The 21250-nt window shown below is 36.8% G+C and overlaps 1 long non-coding RNA gene across 1 annotated transcript in view; it reads right to left on the bottom strand.

Moving 5' to 3' along the window:
* Positions 1 to 3875: 3875 nt before the first annotated feature.
* LOC116877279 overlaps positions 3876 to 21250 on the bottom strand; it is a 120532-nt gene continuing 103157 nt past the window's right edge. Inside the window, exon 3 of the long non-coding RNA XR_004384599.1 lies at positions 3876 to 3939. This is a non-coding gene — a long non-coding RNA (uncharacterized LOC116877279). The remainder of the gene's footprint in view (positions 3940 to 21250) is intronic.

Below are 21250 nucleotides of genomic sequence, written 5' to 3'. Positions count from 1 at the left end.
CTTAGTTTCAGCTCTTACATTCATATCTGATTTGAATGATAACTATGATAACTATGACTATCTATGATAACTGATTTAAAGTTTGGGGAGGTTTTTTTGGTGAGGAGGTGTTTTTTTGTTTGTTTGTTTGTTTGTTTTTGCAAATGGATGGAGCTCTATTTGTTGAAAAGACTATCTCTCCTCATTGAATTACCTTGGCACATTTGTTGGAAATAAATTGACCATATATAGGTAGGGTTTATTTCTGGACTATTCTGCACTGTTGATCTTTATGTCTACCAGTATGCCCATATCACACTGTCTTATCTACTATTATTTTGTGTTGACTTTTGAAATCAAGCTGTTTGAGTCAACTTTGTTCTTCTTTCTTAAAATCGTTTTGACTATTCTATGTTGTTTGCATTTACACATACATCCTAGGATCAGCTTATTGATATTCATTAAAGAAAGCCAGCTGGGATTTTGGTAGGGGCTATTTTGAATTTCTAGATCAGTTTGGGAAAAATTGATATCTTAACCATGTCAATTTTTGTAATCCATGCACATAATATATTTCTCATTTATTTCATTCTTCTTTCATTTTGTTCAGTAATATAATCTTCAATATATAGAGCAGTCTTATGTTTAAAAAATTATTCCTAAGTATTTTGTTCTTTTTGTTGTTATTGTGAATGGCATTTTTATTAATTACATTTAAATTGTTTGTTGCTAGTGTACAGGAATACAATGCTGTTTGTATATTCATTTAGTATCCTATAAACTTGCTAAACGATATTATTTAGTCTTTTTCTTAGATTCCTAAACTTTTCTACACAAAAGATCATTTCATCTGTGAATAAAACATTTTATTTCTTCCTTTCTAATCTATATGCATTTAGTTTATTTTTCTTGCCTTACTTCACTAGCTAGAGACTCCAATACAGTGAATTTCCCCAATCTAAGGAAGAAAGAACTTAGTCTTTCACCAGTAACTTTCACTCACCAACTGTGAGTTTTTTATAGATACTCTTTATTAAGTTAAGGAATTTTTCATTTATTCCTGGTTTGTTGGGAGTTTTTAACATGAATAGGTATTGACTTTTTTTTTCCCCAATTCTTTTTCTGTCTCTATTGAGTTGGGTTTTACCGCTTATCCTCTTAATATTGTGTATTACATTGATTGATTTTTCAACTATAATCTTGCAAATCCCACTTTTTAATTGTTTATAATCTTTTCCATACATTGATGAATTTGACTTGCCGATGCTCTGCTAAGGGTTTTTGTGTCTGTACTCATGGAGGTTGTTATTCCATAGTATTATTAATTTATTTTTCTTGTGATACATGTTTTACTTTTATATCAGGCTAGTACTGGCCTTATTATGTCAGTAGAAAAAGTATTCCTTCCCCTATTTTCTCGGTTTCTGTAGAATTACTGTTATCTTTTTCCTTTAAATGCTTGATAGATTTTATAAGTAAAATCATTTGGGACTTGGCCTTCCTATGTGGAAAGATTTTTGTGTATTAATTCAATTTCTTTACTCAGTATACATCAATTCAGAACTACTGTTTCTTCATGAGTCAATTTTAGTAATTTGTGTCCTTCTAGGAATTTATTAATTTGTCAACTCATTTCATTTAAATTGTTTAGTCTTATAGCATAAAGTTGTATATAATATTCCCTTATAATTATTTTAATCCCTTTATGGCCTGTGTTAGTGTGTCTCTTTCATTCTTGATTTTGGAAATTTCCATCTGCTTCTACCTTTCCTTGTTCAGGCTAGGTGGAGGTTTATCTATTTTATTGATGCTTTCAAAGAACCAAATTTTAATGTAATTGAAATTCTCTAGTGCTTTGCATTTTCGATTTTACTTATTTCTGTCCAGATTTTTATTTCCTTCTCCACCCTTTGAATTTGATTTGCTCTTCTTTTCCCAGCTTCTTATGATAGAAACTTAGATTATTGACTTTAGATCTTTCTTCTTTCTTAATATAAGCATTTATAGCTATGAGCTCTCCTCTAAGCACTATTTTAGCTGTGTTCCATAAGCTTAGATACTGTTTGTTCTTGCTTTTTAATTAGTTCACAATATTTTCAAATATATCCTGTGAGAAATTAGACCCATGGGTTATTTAGAAATATGCTGTTAAATTTTCAGTTATTTGAGGATTTTCCAGACTTTTTTTTTGTTACTGATTTTTAACTTAGGTCCACTGGAATCAGAGAATATCCTTTGAATGGCTTCAGTCTTATTAAATTCATTTTTGTTTTATGAACTTAGCCTAAAAAGAATGTGTACCCTGGGGTTGGTGACAGTGTGCTTATGTAGGTCAACTAGGTCAATTTGGTTGATATTGTTCAAATCTTCCTTATTGATTTTCTTTCTCATTCTATCAATTGTGGAGAGAGAGTATTTGAATCTCCAACTATAATTATTGTTTTGTCTATTTCTACTATCATCTTGTCAGGTTTTGCTCTATGTGTATTGTGGCTTGGTCGTGAGGAGTTTTACATTTATGATTGTTATATCTCCCTGCTTCCCTCTTATCATTACTAAGATTTCTAGCATTTCTACTACCATTACCTTTTCCTAAGAATATTCCTTGTCTTAAAGTCTATTTTGTCTGATATTAGTACAGCCATTCCAGCTTTCTATGGTTGTTGTTTGCCTGGTATCTAAGGGTGTCTCTTGTAGCATAAACCTGCCATACTTTGCTTTTTATTTCTCTATTGTTAGGCATTTATGTTACACATTTTTCTATAGATACTTACCCTCCAAATGTTCAATTTTTTTTAGAATAAGGAATTCTTTAGTTACCATCCATCAAACAAGAAATGTTTCAAACTTCTTCCATGATTGTATGGGCATAATTATTATCCTTGGGAAATTATAAATTAATGAAAATAAAGTATTTTAAGGGAATTATATTATATGCTTTTTACTTATAACTTAACATAATCCTTAAAATAATCCAGTCACACAGATATTTTATTCTTTTTCAGCCTGAGGATCATAGAGACTAAATAAGGGATCCAAGCATACAAAACAAGCATTCAGTGAAGGAGCGCATCCTGTTAGACTCCACATGATACATGAAGTTTTTCTTCAACTTCTTCTCTCTCTTCCTTCTGTCCATGCTCTCCTAACTCTCACAATGTTTTTTCCTAACATTTCTCATGTCCTTTTCAGGCACGAGGCGGTTCAGAACAAGTTATTTGTCTTTTTTTTGTTGTCAGGGCCAGAAATTATGGTAAACTCATTCAAAGTTACTTACAATTGATGATGGGTTGCTTTATATAAGAATATGACCAAGAATGGGAATTTTTTTTCCCATTCTTATTTTATCCCATTCTCTTACCTTATCTCTAATTGTATTGGTGGCAGATCCGGGAAAGAAACACAAGATGAGGACTGAAAAGACAGGAGTTGTTTTGCTCTTGTGTTAATGTGTGGTGTGTGTGTGTGTGTGTGTATTGTGGGGGCAGCCTCCTATGTAGTCTCAACCAGATCTCCCCAAAGTGTCCAATCCTGTCTATTCTGGCCAAGGAGGAATATCCTTTTCAGATATGAATTAACATCCATCACATAACATTTCGCAAGTTTCTAGAAAGAGAACTAAAACTGATATTTAGATTATATAAAAAAGATAGCATATAGATTAATGGTGATAACATCCTTGTGTGAGTAACTGGAAAATAATATAGGGGAGGCAAAGAGGAATTTTGTCTGAATAAGGATTTATATATATAATAATATAATATTAATATATAATAATATAAATATACAAAATTGTATATAAATATATACACACACACACATAGATATACCTTCTCTGTTCTATGTCCGAAAAGTGATCACCTACCTCTTCAGCATGAAATACCTCACTCAGCAATGATTTCCTCCAATGAATCCAAATGTTATTGTATCACCAAAGAGTTAAAGAGATATCTGTCTTTTCTGTGCCAATAGAAAGAAACACACAAGGAGAAGATTGGTTTTAAACTTAGCAGATTTGAAGTCCTTAGGAATTTCATAAACGTTATAATTTTAGATACTCACAGTGTTCCTCCATTTTAATACTTTCCCAGAGCCACCATCCTTTTTGATCCTTCAAAGGGATTTAATTTTGATCTTTCAGAAATGTTCTTTTCTCCTGAAAAGAAAAATCTGTCATAGAAACAGTAGCAAATTTAAAAAGTTTGGGTGTTTACAATTTTCTCAAACTAGTTAGAATTCTCAAGTTCTGTCCTTACTACTTGTAGTGGTGGGAGCCCTAGAGCAGAGGGTGGGGTGAAGGGAGTGTTTGCACCAAGAAGAACATCTAGGAGAGAGGTGGGGTTTTTTGTTTGTTTGTTTGTTTGTTTGTTTAAGATTTTATTTATTTATTTGACAGACAGAGATCACAAGTAGACAGAGAGGCAGGCAGAGAGAGAGGAGGGGAAGCAGGCTCTCTACTGAGCAGAGAGCCTGAAGTGGGGCTCGATCCCAGGACCCGGGATCATGACCTGAGCCAGAGGCAGAGGCTTTAACCCACTGAGCCACCCAGGCGCCCCATGGAGAAAGTTTTGCCACTGCTTTTATGCCTAATGGTGAAAGGCAAATTGTAAGATATAGAAAATAAGAGTTAGAGGTGGACCACTAGGGAGGAGATGAGCCCTTTTGTTGGATTCTTACGTGGGATATGATGCATAAATGTGTATATGCTTCCCCCCCCTTTTTTTTTTTAAATTGAGAAAGCCTTGCAAGTGTTGAAAGTCTTAAAAACCAAAGTTGAGTAACCAAAAGTAATGCCTATCCCTTTCCATAATATCCCTAATATCCATAATATCAAAGAAATCCTCTTTACCCAGGGCCCAGAAAAACCTGTTTTCTTTCTGCCCTCCTCCAACCCCATGTTCTTTTTGCACCTGGCTATTTGGTTGCTTGCCTTCTCCCATGGTTCATCTGGAGAGCTGTGTGTGGCCAGGGCAGGACAAGAGAGGAGGTAGGGTGGGCATATGCTGTATATCAATTGCCTTCCTCTCCTTCCCGCCCTAGGGCCATGTTTCTGGGCATGTAAAATGTATTATCTTTTATTCTGATTTCTCAAATTGGAATATAGATTCCTCCATCTGTATCAAGATGTCTAGAGAGCTATCTAAGGAAGTCAGAAGTAAAACTGACTTGGGGTCGCAATCCCTTTTTTAATTCTCTCTAGAAAAATAAAATATTAGGGAGACGATCCTCTAGATCAGCGTATTAACTTTGCCATTGAGACAACTGAACACCAGAGGGTCTGAGAGGCTCTGTCAGGTCTCACAGCTGGTCCCTGCCCATCAGGGACTTGGTTTTCCTTCTCTGGCCTCCCAGGACTACCTTTTTTCCACTCAGCTACACTACCTCCTTGATGGATGCTAGCAGGAGAAGGTTCTGATGAAAACAACCTTAAATTTTTAGTGTGTGAAATCTTCTATTTAGGAGATTATGTTAGGAGTTAGACCTTTTACATAAATGTTATTACTTATTATTAACTTATTTTTTCTTCATTTTAGACATCAGAAAACTGAGGTGCTGAGTTGCAGCAACCCCCATAGAATCTCAAAAATACACTCTAACCTGCTCTTCATAGGGCAAGTCCTCAGTACAGGCTTTCTGTGGAGAAATGTGGCCCAAGCAAGAAGTGTTCCTGCTCATTCACATAGAGCCCAGGGGAATGGCATCTCTTAGGACAGTCTGATATTAAAATAAACCAAGATTTGGATTGCCCAAGGCATTCATGCTAAGGCTGCCTGCTTGACACTAACCCCACACTTTGATCATTCATTCAAATCAAAAAGCATTTATTAAGCATCAGTTGAAGGGTCCAGGCAGGGGTTTCTCTTTGTGTTTCTGGCATTCACACTTCCTTGCTTCTCTTCTGTGGCTCTTCACCCCCACCCAAGAAAACTCCCCAGGGCACATGGATCTCACTGCTGGTAATATCCTTACCTGCTCCTTCCCAAGTCTTTGAATACAAAGTCCAGGAGAGAACTTATTCCACTGTAAATCTATGTACCCAACCCTGCGTTCATGGGAGCACCCCAGCCAGTATTCGAAGCTTAGAGGGGTGAAATTTCAGCGTCTGTTTTTTTCCTTGAGAACACAGAGTGAATATTTTAGAAGGGTTTTTAGGAAAGCAATTTACAGCCAGTAATTGGAAGTGCAGTGTTTTCACAAGAACAATGTCTCAGATTACAGGTTTATGATTTGTCTAAAAATATATGATTTATTTTAGGCTTAGATTTTGAAAAGGAGAAAATTAAATTTTAGGATGATTTTCTTCAAGCTTTTCTTGACATTCTTTACATCAGCAAGGAGAGATGTGGGAAGGCAAGATGGAGTTTCTAGAAAGGAGAAATCCAACATTGTTTTCCCTTCTTCAATTATGAGACTACATTTTCCTAGCCATGTACACTATTTCCAGATTATGGCTCACTCAGACAATTTACTATATTTAAAATTACATTAAATTCTCTTTGCAATGCTTAGGTCAAATATTCATACTATGTATACAGTTGGAAATTCTTCCTCATAAATCCAGTGCATGGTATGGATGTTATTTGTGTCCTTGTTGCCATGGTGACTAGAAAAGGTTAAAGCCAAAGCCTCAGAAAACAGAGTGGCTGAGCAATAAAATATCATAAATATGTGTGTGCTTCTTAAAATACTCATCTCACATATGGATTTAAAAATTTTAGAACCACCGCCTTGAAGTGAATTTTCCATTTCTAGCATGCAGGTTATTATCTAAAAAGAATATTCTCAAAGCAATCTCTTTCAACTCACTCCCCTTTCTCTCTAAACTGTAATCTAATAGCTATTTATCTCAAAAGACAGACTATGTAAATCATGGGCAATGTTTTGGATTTTAGATATGGATGAGACATGCCAATAAGAATGGAGGTCAATGAAGTTGTTTTCTGGTTGAAACACACAGTCTTTTACAAATCTCCCCTTTAAGCACATCTATATAAGTATAATAAAATATTTTTTTCCCACCTTAAGAACTGGGAAGCAAATTGGGCAGTATTTGAAAGTGCCAAGATGTGAAACATGTTTCTGTTGTACAAATTCAAACCCTTCTTTTTTGTCAGCTGATGGCCCTTGGTCCCTGACTAACCCTTTTTTATTTCCTCACACATTTTAACTCTCCTGTGAGATGAATTTTAAGGGTTTATCCTCAAAATTAATGCTAAACAGTAGTAGAGAACGTGATTCCTATAAAGCCGAGAGTCATTGCAGCAAAGGGTAAGAGAACATATCTTACATCCATACTTATATTTCCAAGTGCATAGGGAAGAAGATGGGTAAAAAACCTTCACTAAGTAATTTTCTTGTCCCCATTGCCCACTTTATGAGGATACCAGAAAGAATATTAGTACATTCTTCAGTCCATAATCCCTGGCTTAATGTTTAACCACCAACTAGCACCTAAATTCTTCACAATCCTTTATTTCAAGATATTCCTATGTTGGAAGTATAATTAAAATAAAATTATAGCAATATATTTTGGCATTTTTTCCTGCCTCTGAGTAACATCTCACGTTTCAGTATCTAAGAATCAAAGATATCTCGAACTCAATAATCTGGTCCTTCTTCTGCCATCTGGTGGAGAAATGGGGAAGTAGTTTCGTAATGAACCAAGAGTGACTTCACTGAAACCATAAACTCATCAGTCAACAAATGTTTATGGAGTTATTATTATTATTCATCATTTTTATTCAATAGGACATATTGGGGCACTTGGTACCATTAAGGACCATACTTTTAGAATATACAGGTCCCCAAAAGAACTGTGAAATACTACATAATTAATAGCTCTCCTATAGATTAGTCATTTTCCAGCAACAGATTCAACACACAGTACAAGGCAGAGACTCTTTAAGACTATGAGGTTACCACCTAGCTCATTTTAGTAAATTCGCTTTATGATGATATTCTGACATTAATATGCATATGCTTTTCTGAGTATTTTCTGAAGAGAAGGAAAGAGGATAGGAGGGTGAGGGAAAAGAAACTGTGAGGGCGCCTGGGTGGCTCAGTGGGTTAAGCCTCTGCCTTCAGCTCAGGTCATGGTCTCAGGGTCCTGGGATTGACCCCCGTGTTTGGCTCTCTGCTCAGTGGGGAGCCTGCTTCTCTGCCTACTTGTGATCTCTTGTCTGTCAAATAAATAAATAAAATCTTAAAAAAAAAGAAAAGAAACTGCCTTATGCCTTACAAAGCCAAAATTATAGTTTGGGAAATATTTTTCAGTTAACCACATAAGAGTTCCTAAAACATCTCGATAAGAGAAAAAATAACATCTCTGTAATCTGTCTGCATTTTTATCCATTCCTAATTTACAGCCCATAGAGAGTAGGGATGTGATAGTAGAGATGTGATAGTAATCATAGTAATCATGCTAACTGCCACAGAATTGAGGAAAAGTGACTTGAGGAGACTTTCTCAAGTTAACTTGAACAAAACGAAGCTACAAGCCTATGGAATTGGCCCATCTATAGCCAAATCTGAATTCCCTTCTTCTTGCCAAAGCCCACAGAGAAGAGGCAGCCATAAATCATGGAGGAGATACTGTGGTTGTTATTAAATGTCCTGTGCATTTCAAGGAAATGTGACACTTTTCTGCCAGTGGATTCTGGTGGAAAGCACTTGATACAGAAGGACTAGAGCAGGCTGTTTTATGTTGAAAGGGGCTCTTTGCTTGGCCTATTGCCATATGATCTTTGGTTTTCAGAGGACATCCATACCTAAGAAAAGCCCTTCATAGTGTTCCAGAATCACTACTATGGCACAGAGAGAAAGTAGTGCTTATGTAATCAACATGCTCAACTCAAATAGGGCCCTAGACTGGAATGTGGAGTACAGTAAGCTCCCACCCCTACTTCCTGCCTTCTCCACTCAAATCCTCTTGCCCAAATCTAGGATGAACCATCTGCCAGAAGTAATTCTCACATTAAAGAAAGGACAAAATGGCGAACATCCTTGTTTCCAGTCATCAATGGGTACCTTTGAAATAGATACTGCACGTATGATGTTTTTCTAAACAAAATGAAAATTCCTGTAGTCTAACAATAGGCTTTTAAAATATGCCTTCCACAATTTTTGTAGCTGCTTCTCTACTCCAGCTTCCCCCCATGAATTCTGATCTGCAGCAGCAAACTGAAAGGTCAATGGAGTTTCACGACTAACTCCTATAAATTCTTACCCCCCTCCAGTGTCCACAAGAGGGCTCACAGGACATTCTGCCCACTGAGGGAGGGGCACCTGCAGAAGAGGAACTGGCAATCACCAGAAACCGGTGTGGTTCCTTAATATCAAGCTATGTCAGTCTAAACTTCTTTTCCATCGAAATTGTTTCTATAGTGTAAGTGCAGTGTATCTTCATGACAGCAAAACACCCTGAAACTTTCTTTATGACAAAAAAAGGAGGACTGTGAGCTGAATTCAAATATATTTGGGCTGGTAGACATTGAGAAAGATACCGAAAGAACGGTGTTTCTGGAAGAAACCTACAATATGCATCTTTTCTTAATTTTAATTAAAACTTGAAAAATAGAGAAGGTATGTCACTTAGTTTGTCCAGGAAACATTTAACTGAGTATGCTCTGGACAGTAGGCCATGTGCTAGGATTTGGAGATAGCAGTGTGGATGAAGCAGAAAGCCCGACTGACCTCTGGCAGCCTGGAGTCAGACTCATTAATTATGCTGACAGTAGAAAGCCTAGAGACTAAAGTCTGGACAACAGAATCACAAGCAAAAACCATGCAGACATTCATTGGGCTAAATTTTATCAGGGATATATGTGAAGTTCTCAACTAAGGTCCAAAAAAATATAATAATCTAGCAATGCTATTACAGAATGGAAAGATAAAGCTTAGCAACTATTTCATTAAAAAGACTCAGTGGGGAGAGCCTAGGTGGCTTGGTTGGTTAAGCGTCTGCTTTCCTTTCAGGTTATGATCCCAGGATCCTGGGATCAAGCCCTGCATTGGGCTCCCTCCTCAGCAGGCAGTCTGCTTCTCCTTCTGCCCCTCCCCCTGCTTGTGCTGTCTCTCTCTCTTTCTCTCTCTCTCTTACTCTCTCAAATAAATAAATAAAACCTTTTTTAAAAGACTCAATGGTTTTAAATGATGTAATTCCTTCAAGGTCTGTGCTGTGTTGGGGTGCATCATATTCATATATGGATCCAGATAAAATTGGCAACTATCCTCTTCCATTCTGCAATAGGTCTACGAATATCAGAGTATTGTACTTTGCACTGGACACTGCATATTAGCTGGGCCATAGACAAACAAGAGATATACTGATGAACTAGAAATGTATATCAGTGCCTATGTTTAAGTCACTGATTTTGGTGCTAGGGATAAATGATAGACAGGACACGCAAGGTCCCTACTGACATGGAGATGACTGTTTAGTGAAGACAGAAGATGAACAATAGTTGATAAGGTAACTTTATATACTGGTAACTCTTACTTTAAAAACCATCCAAACTCTGTCCCATGAAGCACAATGGAATGGAATTAGAGATAGGATGTCTAGAGGGGAAAAATGAAAGAGACAAGCAGAGTATATACTAAAATATGAGAAGGCTTTTCTACAGGAGGTACTGCATTCTGTAAGGACCGGGCAAATAGAACCATGATGTCCAGTGAGAGACATGAAGACAGAATCATCTCAACATAAGGTTAAACATCCTATAAATCAGGCTACTCCAAAGAAGACAGTCTTTGTCAAAAGAAGAAACGTTATTTACCAACCAACCCTCTTCCCAAAGCAGAAGCTTCACAACTCCCTGCAGGAGTTGAAGGTGCATGGCTAGTGGGTCCAACCTTTGTGTCCCCGGCACTTTGTGGGTGCCCCTGTTAGCACTTCTCACTCAGCCCACTTCTCCAATACGTGAATTAATGAATTAATTCACTGAATTAATTTCACTTCAGCTTCTCCAGTCCCTCCAGCTTCTCATTGTTTTTATCTGTTTCCTTAAGAAATATTCAGTTACAAGTGACAAGAAACGAACTCAAACTTACTTAAGCACAACAGAATTTATTGGTATGTGTAACTGGGAAGTCCACTGGTATACTGACTTTAGACACATCTGGATCTCTGTCCTAGATTCTAGGGTCTCAAATAATGTCAATAAATCTGTTTCCCCAACTGTTAGTGCATTTTCCTCTATTAGCCTAATGATAAGAAAGCCCTCTCCATGTAAGGAAAGATAGCCTCTGGAAGCCAAAAGCTACATCCTTTCATCCTGAGGAAAAAAGAAAGAAAGAAAAATAATCCTATGTCCAGGAGTCCATAAGTGGAATTTCACAGGAGAAATCTGATTGGTGCTGCTTGGATTATGTGATCAGCCCTGGGCCAATCATAGTGAATAGAGATATGGTATTATAATAGGCTGAGTTTTGGTCATATATCCACTTCTCCTGTGAGTGTGGGCCATGGACTAAGGACAGGGCAATTCTCTTCCAAAAGGCAGGTGCCCCCCAAGATGTTAATGAAATAAAATAGAATGCAATAGTCTCACTATTGCGATAATTTCCTAAATGCCCCATGTTTCCATCAGTTCATGCTCTTTTTTTTTTTTTTTCCGGAAGAATAATTTTCCAAAATGGCAATTATAATTCTCTGTCTTCTCTCCCTAAAAATTTAAGTGGCTCCTATTTGCCTGTAAGATAAAGTCAATCTCTTTGATATACCTTTGACATGGAACACGTGCCATTTCTCCCTGACTGTTCTCATGGACAAAGATCTAACAATTCTGAGTTGCTTGTAATTCCCCAAACACCCAGGATCATTCCACACCTTCAACTCTTTTCTCACATTTTCCTTTCTACCTTGCTCGCTTAATCTCCCTAATTTCCTTTCAAAATTAACCCAAACATCACCTCATCTCCCAGCCTGTCCTGCTCTCCCTCAGATAGATTTATCCCTCTGGGCCATTGTGGACACCTCTCTCTTTAGCTTACACATTTGCTTACATGCCATGTCCTTTTCTAATAACCTGCAGGTTCCTAGAGGACAGGGATTGAACCTTATTCATCCTTGTGAACTACCAGAAGGTAGTTGCCTGGCAGATAATAGGCATCTAATAAACAGTTTTAAGAAAGAGTGATGGGGGAAAGGGAAATAGAAGAAGGGGAGGAAAAGGACAGATTCCCTAGGGCCTTTCTTTTCCTTCCAGATAATAAATAAATGTTGAGGATTATATTCTGGGTAAAAGGGCCTGGCTTTGTAGTCTAAATCAAAGTAATGAGTAAGAGAATTTCAGGTTCATTCATGATGGAAGGTAGATGCAGGGAACATGGGAAGAAGGAACGAAAAGGTCTTCATGATGTCTTTTTTTGGTGTGTACCAGGTGGACGAGCCACTCGCCCACCCATGCAAAGGGTAAGCCTGGCCACAGGCTTGTGAAGCATCATCTTCCGTAATGCACGCTGGCTACCCTGTTTCTGGCTCACCTCCAACTGGGCAATCATGTGGAGAAATGAAAGTGAATGGAGAATTTAAAAGGTGACCTAATTCTCTGCTGAAAGCATTTCCAATCATAGGTCTGAATGTATTTTAATTATACCTGGACACAGGAGCCCTCACCCAGACATAACTGCAGTCCCGAGTGGACTGTCACTGTGGCTGTAAAGATTTGTCTAAGCTTGTGGTTATCTCAAGAGCCTGACATCACACTGATCATTAAGCAACAGTGTGGAGGCGCAGCTGGGCGTTTCCATGGCAACCTGCACTGGGTTCACCCGCAGAGCTTGGTAACAAGAGCATTTTATTATGGGTCATTAAGGGCAAAAGGCTTCATTTACATTATTTCCTGTAAAATCCTATTATTTCAGGTGTTACACTCCATCTCCATCAATGTAGCTCTTCCAGAAGAAATCATAAAAGTGTGTTATTAGGTAGAGAAACAATAACAAGCTTCAGGTAAACTGTAAACCACAGTGTTCAGTAGATGAGAAAAGCATTTCACAATAGGGATGTGAGCTAAAGAGGCGTCCAGCATTCTCTGAAGGCAAAGAATTCTTATTCTGAAAAGAGAATCATCTTTCTTGTTATTTTTCTCTTCCCTAGGGCTGAGTCATTCTTTAAGAATGGTTGATAAGGATTCTTATATTAAGGATACTAAATAAGTATCGACAAATCTGGCTCTATTGTTTTATCCTCTAAATATTATTTTATTATGATAACAACACTTAACGTGAGACCGACCTTCTTAACAAATGTTTAAATGTACGGTACGGTATTGTACAGGTACAGAATTGTATAGCTCTCTAGAGTTTACTCATTTTGCTTCAGTGAAAAATTATGCCTGCTGATTAGCAACACCCCACGTCCCCCTCGCCTGCCCCTGGCAACCACCATTCCACTCTTTGATTCTGTGAATTTGACTATCTTAGATACTTCGCATTAGTGCAATCATGCAGTATTTGTCTTCCTGTGACTTGGCCTGTTTCTTATCCTCACCAGGCACCGAGTCTCTGGTGTCTTATATTCCAGAATGCCTTTCTTTTCCAGCTCTACCAGATCCAGGAAATGGTAGCTTCTGTCAGTGTTCAAGTACTTCATACTCTACAAGGCAAGGAGCCTCTCCCTTGTTTATCTGTGCTTGGGAGTAGGGAAATGATGCCTTCAAGCTGAGCCAGCATCTTTGTAATAGCTCAGGCCGGTGGCCAGCATTGCAGGCTGACCTGGAGCTGACGGACAGTGATTGCCTTGGAGCTGTGCTAACACTGAGTCAGCTTGAGGACAGGTCCTCAAAGGTCATTCATTCACTTGAGAGCTCCACCTGCTGTCTATAAAGGATATCAGTTTTACAAAGGCAATACCGCAAATGCCACCAAATACGCTCTAGCTTCCAAATCCCTATGACCTAACAGTAGTTAATTTAGCTTCTTCTGAAGGGTCACAACTTCTCTCATGATCGAAAAGACTCTGGGGGTCTTGCATCCCAAGATGACAGCTGAGATGTAGAGATAAACAACAAAGGGTCTAATCCTTATATTTCCTGAGTTAATTTAGTACAGTCAGGAATAGGTGAAATGTTTCCCTGTTCAGAAAACCACTTGCCTAAACTAAATGAGTGGAACAATGGGCATGTCGTTGCATGTCATTACCTCCAAGGATGGCTGTAGTCAGCTTCAGATGACCCACAGTGGAGCACTGGCCAGTGACTGGGTGGTTATCAATGCTTCAGTTATAGAAAATAGTTGGGTCATACTTAAAAAACAAAATACAAAACTTTTCCTTCTCTCAGTGTCCACTAGAACTGTTAGAGTTATAAAAATTTTTGTGTCAAATTCCAATTTTTAAATATAGAATTAAGGTATGCCTATTCTGAACAGTATGATCTCTTCTTATGGTTAAATGACACAAGGCAGGAGATGGGTGAATGAAGACAATCTGTAGAGCATTCTGGGATGTATTTCCTGGTGTAACAGAGGAACCAGGGAGGGAAGTTCTGTGCAGACTTCCTGCTGAGCTGTGTGAGCCAAAACACAGGACCTCCCATATACTTTCAAGCCTAGACGATACTCTTTGAGGATTATGATGGAGAGATTACAAGTCGCTTTTTTTTTTTTTGATGTTTGTTCTGTGTCCTGGAAAAGGGGATCAGTCTAGATTAGATTTTCAAAATGAGGCTTTATTGCAGATAAACAATAGTGGATATGTAAACAATGGTGTATGTGGAACAGAGGTGAAATTCAGGTTTAACTTGTGCTTTTATACCAGTGATTACTTGCTATTAAAATGGTTGTGGCTATGTGAGATGTGAAACATCCCTTTAAAAGGATTCTAATTCAGGAAGTGCCTTATGTGGGGAGGTGAATCTCTCAGCTCCCCAAATCAATAAGTATATAATTAATTAGAGTTAAAAGGAAGCAAAGCTCTGAGGACAGGGGTTTCACAGGCAACTCCCAACAGTTGGATGAAAAGATTGGATTTAACCACAAATTATTGTCCCAAATCCCCTCCTTCACCTCCGGTATATGTACAGTTAACTCTTATAAAGGATTTACAGGTGAAGAACTGCTTTTTTTGGGTAAAGATAAGTGAATAAGAATGGTATTTATACATAAAATTAACTGTTTATAACCCACATTTCAAATTTCCTTTTTCTGGAATACATGGGTTAATTTTTTGCATGGACTACTAAAATAAAATTTATATGTTTAGATATTATAAACAGAACATACACAGATCAGAGTTGAGGAATACAAATATTTCAGACACAATAATGACAAAGATAAAAAGAGAGAAAAAATTTTAAATAAAACTCAGTTCAATAAAATGGAAAGGTTTTAAAAATTTAGTGGTGTTTCCTTCTAAATACATTATCCCATTGTGTACTCTTGGCTTCTAAATTGTAAAAAAGTTATAGTGATATGCTTTACCAAAAATAACAATGGATTAATATCATAACAGCTTGAACAAAGTGAGCTAATTTAATTAACTTGTCTATTATGTCTTAAACTATTAAATATTAAAATAATCCCGCTCTGAATTCAAGGGCTGACCTGCCTGTGGACATGTATTAGAGAAGATTCATCTCTTTCACTTGGTTCTCTTATTATTTTGAAGAAAACCATTATGACCACTTTTCCAGATCTGTCTATCCTCAGCTCCTGAAGAAATAATCAGCTCATCCAGATTTGAAAGGCTGTCATACTTATCAGTTAGCATTGGACCTATGAAAAACCAAAAAGTGCTATTGAAAATGAAAGGCTTAATTATTTCAATTTTCTGGCAGAGACAGTTACTTGAATGACCGTCTGTTCCCTTTTTTTTCAATGTTGTAGCCATTTATGAGTGTAATTTTAAAAAATTAATTGAAGTGTGGTTGACATATAATATTATATTCATTGCAGATGTACAACATAGTGATTCCACAATTACATACATTACAAAATGCTCCCCATTGTAAGTGTAGTTACCTCTGCCACTATGAAAAGTTATTAAGATATTATTGACTATATTCCCTATGCTGTACTTTTCATCCCCCTGATTTATTTATTATATAACCTAATCCCCTTCCAATCTTGCATTGGATGAAATGGTCAAAACAGTACACTTATAAGACATCTTTATAGGTTAATTGGGAATAATTATCTTCAATGTTGATTAACAAAGAGATCTATAATTAAGATTCTGAGAACTATCTAGGCAGAGGAACAATTTTGTAATGTTTTTATAGAGCCTGAGTCTCAAGAGTTTTAAGGACCTCACAAACATCATCTATTGATTTTCTGCAGCATCTTAATAAGGTAGTAGAAAGCTGCCATCCTGGTCCTGTAGCACAGATGGGGATGCTAAACCATAGCAGCAGGTGTTAGATTTATACTGATAATGCGTGGAGCCACAATCTTTTCTATTTCGTTTTAAAGACCTCAGACACACAGCACTGAATTGCTTATGCTCTTTAGTCCAACACTCATTATTAGCACCCACCTGAAGAAAGTCCTTGACTTGTTCTATTACTTTTCCTTCATCTCCTTCTCCAGGTCATCCCCCTTCCTGGAAAATTATATTAAAGTATGTGCTGTTGTAAGAATATGCAACGGGAAAAAGATAGTCTCTTCAACAAATGGTGTTGGGAAAACTGGAAAGCTACATGCAAAAGAATGAACCTGGACCACTTTCTTATACTGTACACAAAAATAAATTTAAAATGGATTAAGGACCTACATGTGAGACCTGAAACCATAAAGATACTAGAAGAGAGCATAAGCAGTAATTTCTCTGACATTGGCCTTAACAACATTTTTCTGGGTATGTCTCCTGAGGCAAGGGAAATAAAAAACAAAAATAAACTGTTGGGACTACAGCAGAATAAAATGCTTCCACACAACAAAGGAAAAACCATCAACAAAACTAAAAGTCTACTAAATGGGAGAAGATAGTTTCAAATGACATCTCTGATAAGGGATTAATATCCAAAATATATAAAGAATGTATACAATTCAACACCCCCCCAAAATAATCCAATTTAAAAATGGGCAATGGGCAGAACATAAGAACAGACATTTCTCCAAAGAAGACATACAGATGGCTAACACATGAAAAAACTCTCAGCATCACTGATCACCAGGGAAATGCACATCAAAACCGCAATGAGATATTACCTCACACCTGTCAAAATGGCTAAAATCGAAAACACAAGAAACAGCAAATATTGGCAAGGATGTGGAGGAAAAGAAACCCTTGTGCTCTGTTGGTGGGAATGCAAACTGTTATAGCCACAGTGGAAAACAGTATGGAGGTTCCTTTTTTTTTTTTTTAATGTAAACCAAGTTTATTTTGCTTTTTAAGTAGTGTTCTTAAAGCACTACAGCTTGGTAAACAATGTAAATTAGTATAAGTCATCTCAAAAGCCAGAGTTTTGTTTTGTTTGTTTTTTAATGAGTTGTTAAAAAGATGCAGCCTATTCTAACAGGATAAATATTTTTAACCATTTCACTTCAAGTTAATGAAGGCTCACAAATGAGCAACACTCCTCATTGAGGAAAACAAAAAGCTGTTGTCGACAAGCGACAGCACACACACACAAAAACAAAAAGTTTAAAAATAGAACTACCCTATGATCCAATAATTGCACTACAGGGTATTTGCCCAAAGAATACAAAACACTAATTCGACAGGACACATGGATCCTTATGCTTATAGCAGCATTATTTATAATAGTCAAATTATGGAAACAGCCCAAGTGTCCATTGATAGATGAATGGATAAAGAAGATATGATATATATATTGTGATACATATATTACTCAGCCATAAAAAAGGATGAAATCTTGCCATTTGCAACAACATGGATAGAGCTAAAGAGTATAATGCTAAATGAAATAAGTCAGTCAAAGAAAGACAGATATCATATGATTTCACTCATATATGGAATTCAAGAAACAAAACAAATGAGCAAAGGGAAAAAAAAAAGGAGAGAGGCAAACCAAGAAACAGACTCTTAACTATAGAGAACAAACTGGTGATTACCAAGGGGGACATGGGTGGGGGGGATGGAGGAAATAGGTGGTGGGGAATAAAGAGGACACTTGTCATGATGAGCACTTAATAATGTATGAAGTTGAATCACTATATTGTACATCTGAAACTAATATACTGGAATTAAAATTAAAAATATATATATATGTGCTGTCCTTCCAAGTAAGCAATCTATAAGCTATGCATTTATGACTCAGCAATTTTGTCCTTGGAAATATACCTCAGAAAAAAGCTTGTACACATTCATAAGGAACTACATACCTATTTGTTTCACAGAGTTGCTTGGGAGTAGCAGAGAAATGGAAGCTACCTGTATCCATCACTTAGTGAATAGATACATAAAATATGGTTTATGGACATGACAGAATACTATGGAACAGTCAGAGATGATGAATTTAATTCTCATATAGTAACATGAAAAATGTAGGAAACAGAATGGGATTTAGAGCACAATGTCATTTATGTAAAATTTTAAAACCATGTGTATAAAACAACGCTAAATATTTCTCAGATGCATGTTTATCTCTTATTTTTAAGGGAAAAATTGATGTAGTTTATCAAGAACAAAGGGAAGAAAGGAAAGGAAAACATGTAAGGACAAAAGGGAAAAAAGAAATTAATCAAAGTATCTAAAGATCTAATTTATTAACTATGCACCAACACAATACTAAATTCATTACATTTGTTATTTCAAGTAAGTAGATACTATTGTTCCCCTAATAAAAGTTAAGCCAAGTGAGGCTCAAAAAAGCTAAATATCTCATCTAAGAGTTCACTGCAAGAAAATGGCAGATCCAGTTTACAAAAGCAGGAGATCTGGCCCAAGAGTCACCACGTCAATTATAAAACCATTCATCTCTGAGGGCTATTTTTGGTGGAGGCAATGTTGTTCATTTTCCTACAGCCAGTTTTCTCTGTTCTACACTCTGCATTTCTACACTCTGCTCTCAACTGTTAGTTGTTTTGTTTCCCAGACTCCTGGAAATGAGTATAAAAAGTAGTAGACAGAAGTATAATAGACATTGATAGATATGTTTTCCTTCAACCAATAAATATACTTGCATCTGATTTATATTTTAATGTTTCATTAATTCGGTTAGCATGCGTTGATGCCTAATAAACCGGTAAGCCTAGATGCACTGTTCAAATTTAGTTTCTGGACATGGAAAGGCAAAAGAGTGATTCCGCAGGGTGACTCATCTGCTATCCTGACATACCTGAAAATCTCACTTGACCATACAGATCATCTACTTTTAAACCTTACAGATTGTTTTCTGTAGATTATTAAGGTTCTGAGAGTATGTGTTGTGTTTCTTAGTAATATAAGATGTTCCCTATTTTATCTTTAAAATATTAAAGGAAAAATATTAAAGGAAAGCATTAATTAAGCAGAATGATCAATTACATTATCTTCTTTGAAGATAATGTCACGCTTCCAGGTTGTTAGAAAGTAAATTTAACAATAATGAAATCTCTTAGGTGTTAAAAAGAAAGCGCAAAATGCCAGACCACACATCTATTGTTGAGTTGGCTCTTTATATTCCTTATAACTGCTGAATGGAAAGTGTTGTTTGAGAGCTCTAGCAGAGATGGCACACAAGCTGCTTCTGATCAATGAAACGACAAGAAAGATGAGAAGGGAAAAATGGATGACATCACCAAATAATATAATGCTTGAGATTTTTACTTTCCTATTAAATATGCTCAGTATGCAACCAGAGAAAGAAGTAGAAAATTTAATTAGGAAGCCACAATAAAAAGTACTATTTATTGATAATCTTACATGAATCTTCAAAAGCTAGGAAAAAAAAAGAGATGTGGATGGAACTAGAGGGTATTAGGCTAAGTGAATTAAGTCAGTCAGAGAAAGACAAATACCATATGGTTTCACTCATATGTGGAATTTAAAAAACAAAACAGATGAACATAGGAGAAAGGAAGGGAAAATAAAATTAGATGAAAACAGAAAGGGAGGCAAACCATAAGAGACACTGAACTCTAGGAAACAAACAGAGGGTTGCTGGAGGGGAAGTGGGTGTGGGGATGAGGTAACTGGGTGGTGGGCATTAAGGAGGGCACATGATGTGATGAGCACTGGTTGTTATATACAACCGATGAATCACTAAGTTCTACCCTTATATTAATAATATAGTATATGTTAACTAAATTGAATTTAAATAAAAAATTTCTCAAAAAAAATAGAATGCCTACCTACCACCTTAAAAAAGCTAGGAGAATAAGAAATTGGGGGGGGTGAGAGAGTACATAAAATATGTTATAGATGAATTTTGAGTTTCATAGTTCCAGAAATAGGAGAGAATTGAAAAAATAATGATAGAGGGCATAATTAATACTATCTCTTGAAAAGTTACTAGTACCTATTTTTTTTATTTCTTTTCAGCGTAACAGTATTCATTGTTTTTGCACCACACCCAGTGCTCCATGCAATCCGTGCCCTCTCTAATACCCACCACCTGGTTCCCCCAACCTCCCACCCCCCGCCCCTTCAAAACCCTCAGATTGTTTTTCAGAGTCCATAGTCTCTCATGGTTCACCTCCCCTTCCAATTTCCCTCAACTTCCTTCTCCTCTCCATCTCCCCTTGTCCTCCATGCTATTCGTTATGCTCCACAAATAAGTGAAACCATATGATCATTGACTCTGCTTGACTTATTTCACTCAGCATAATCTCTTCCAGTCCCGTCCATGTTGCTACAAAAGTTGGGTATTCATCCTTTCTGATGGAGGCATAATACTCCACAGTGTATATGGACCACATCTTCCTTATCCATTCGTCTGCTGAAGGGCATCTTGGTTCTTTCCACAGTTTGGCGACCGTGGCCATTGCTGCTATAAACATTGGGGTACAGATGGCCTTTCTTTTCACTACATCTGTATCTTTGGGGTAAATACCCAGTAGTGCAATGGCAGGATCATAGGGAAGCTCTATTTTTAATTTCTTGAGTACCTATTTAAAAAATTCTATATTTCCACCAAGAAGAATCTAATTAAAGAATTCCACATAGACTTCATTTCTTTATATAAAGCAATGATTCTTTATGTTTTGGGGGTTATGAACTTCTTTTACAATTTTGGCAAATGTTCTGGACCATCTTTTTTCAAAATGCACATTTGTGCTCATTTTGCATAAAATTCCAAAGGCTCATAAACCTAAAACCCAAGGACTGAGACTACAAAGATCAAATTGATAGGATACATCGCAACTCAGTCTAAATTTTCCCTAC

Source organism: Lontra canadensis, unplaced genomic scaffold (genome assembly GCF_010015895.1).
Source record: "Lontra canadensis isolate GAN:19392208 unplaced genomic scaffold, GSC_riverotter_1.0 scaffold51, whole genome shotgun sequence".
Lineage (NCBI taxonomy): Eukaryota > Metazoa > Chordata > Mammalia > Carnivora > Mustelidae > Lontra > Lontra canadensis.
The sequence above is the reverse complement of the archived record's forward strand: the minus strand, read 5'-3'. Positions and strand labels throughout refer to the sequence as shown.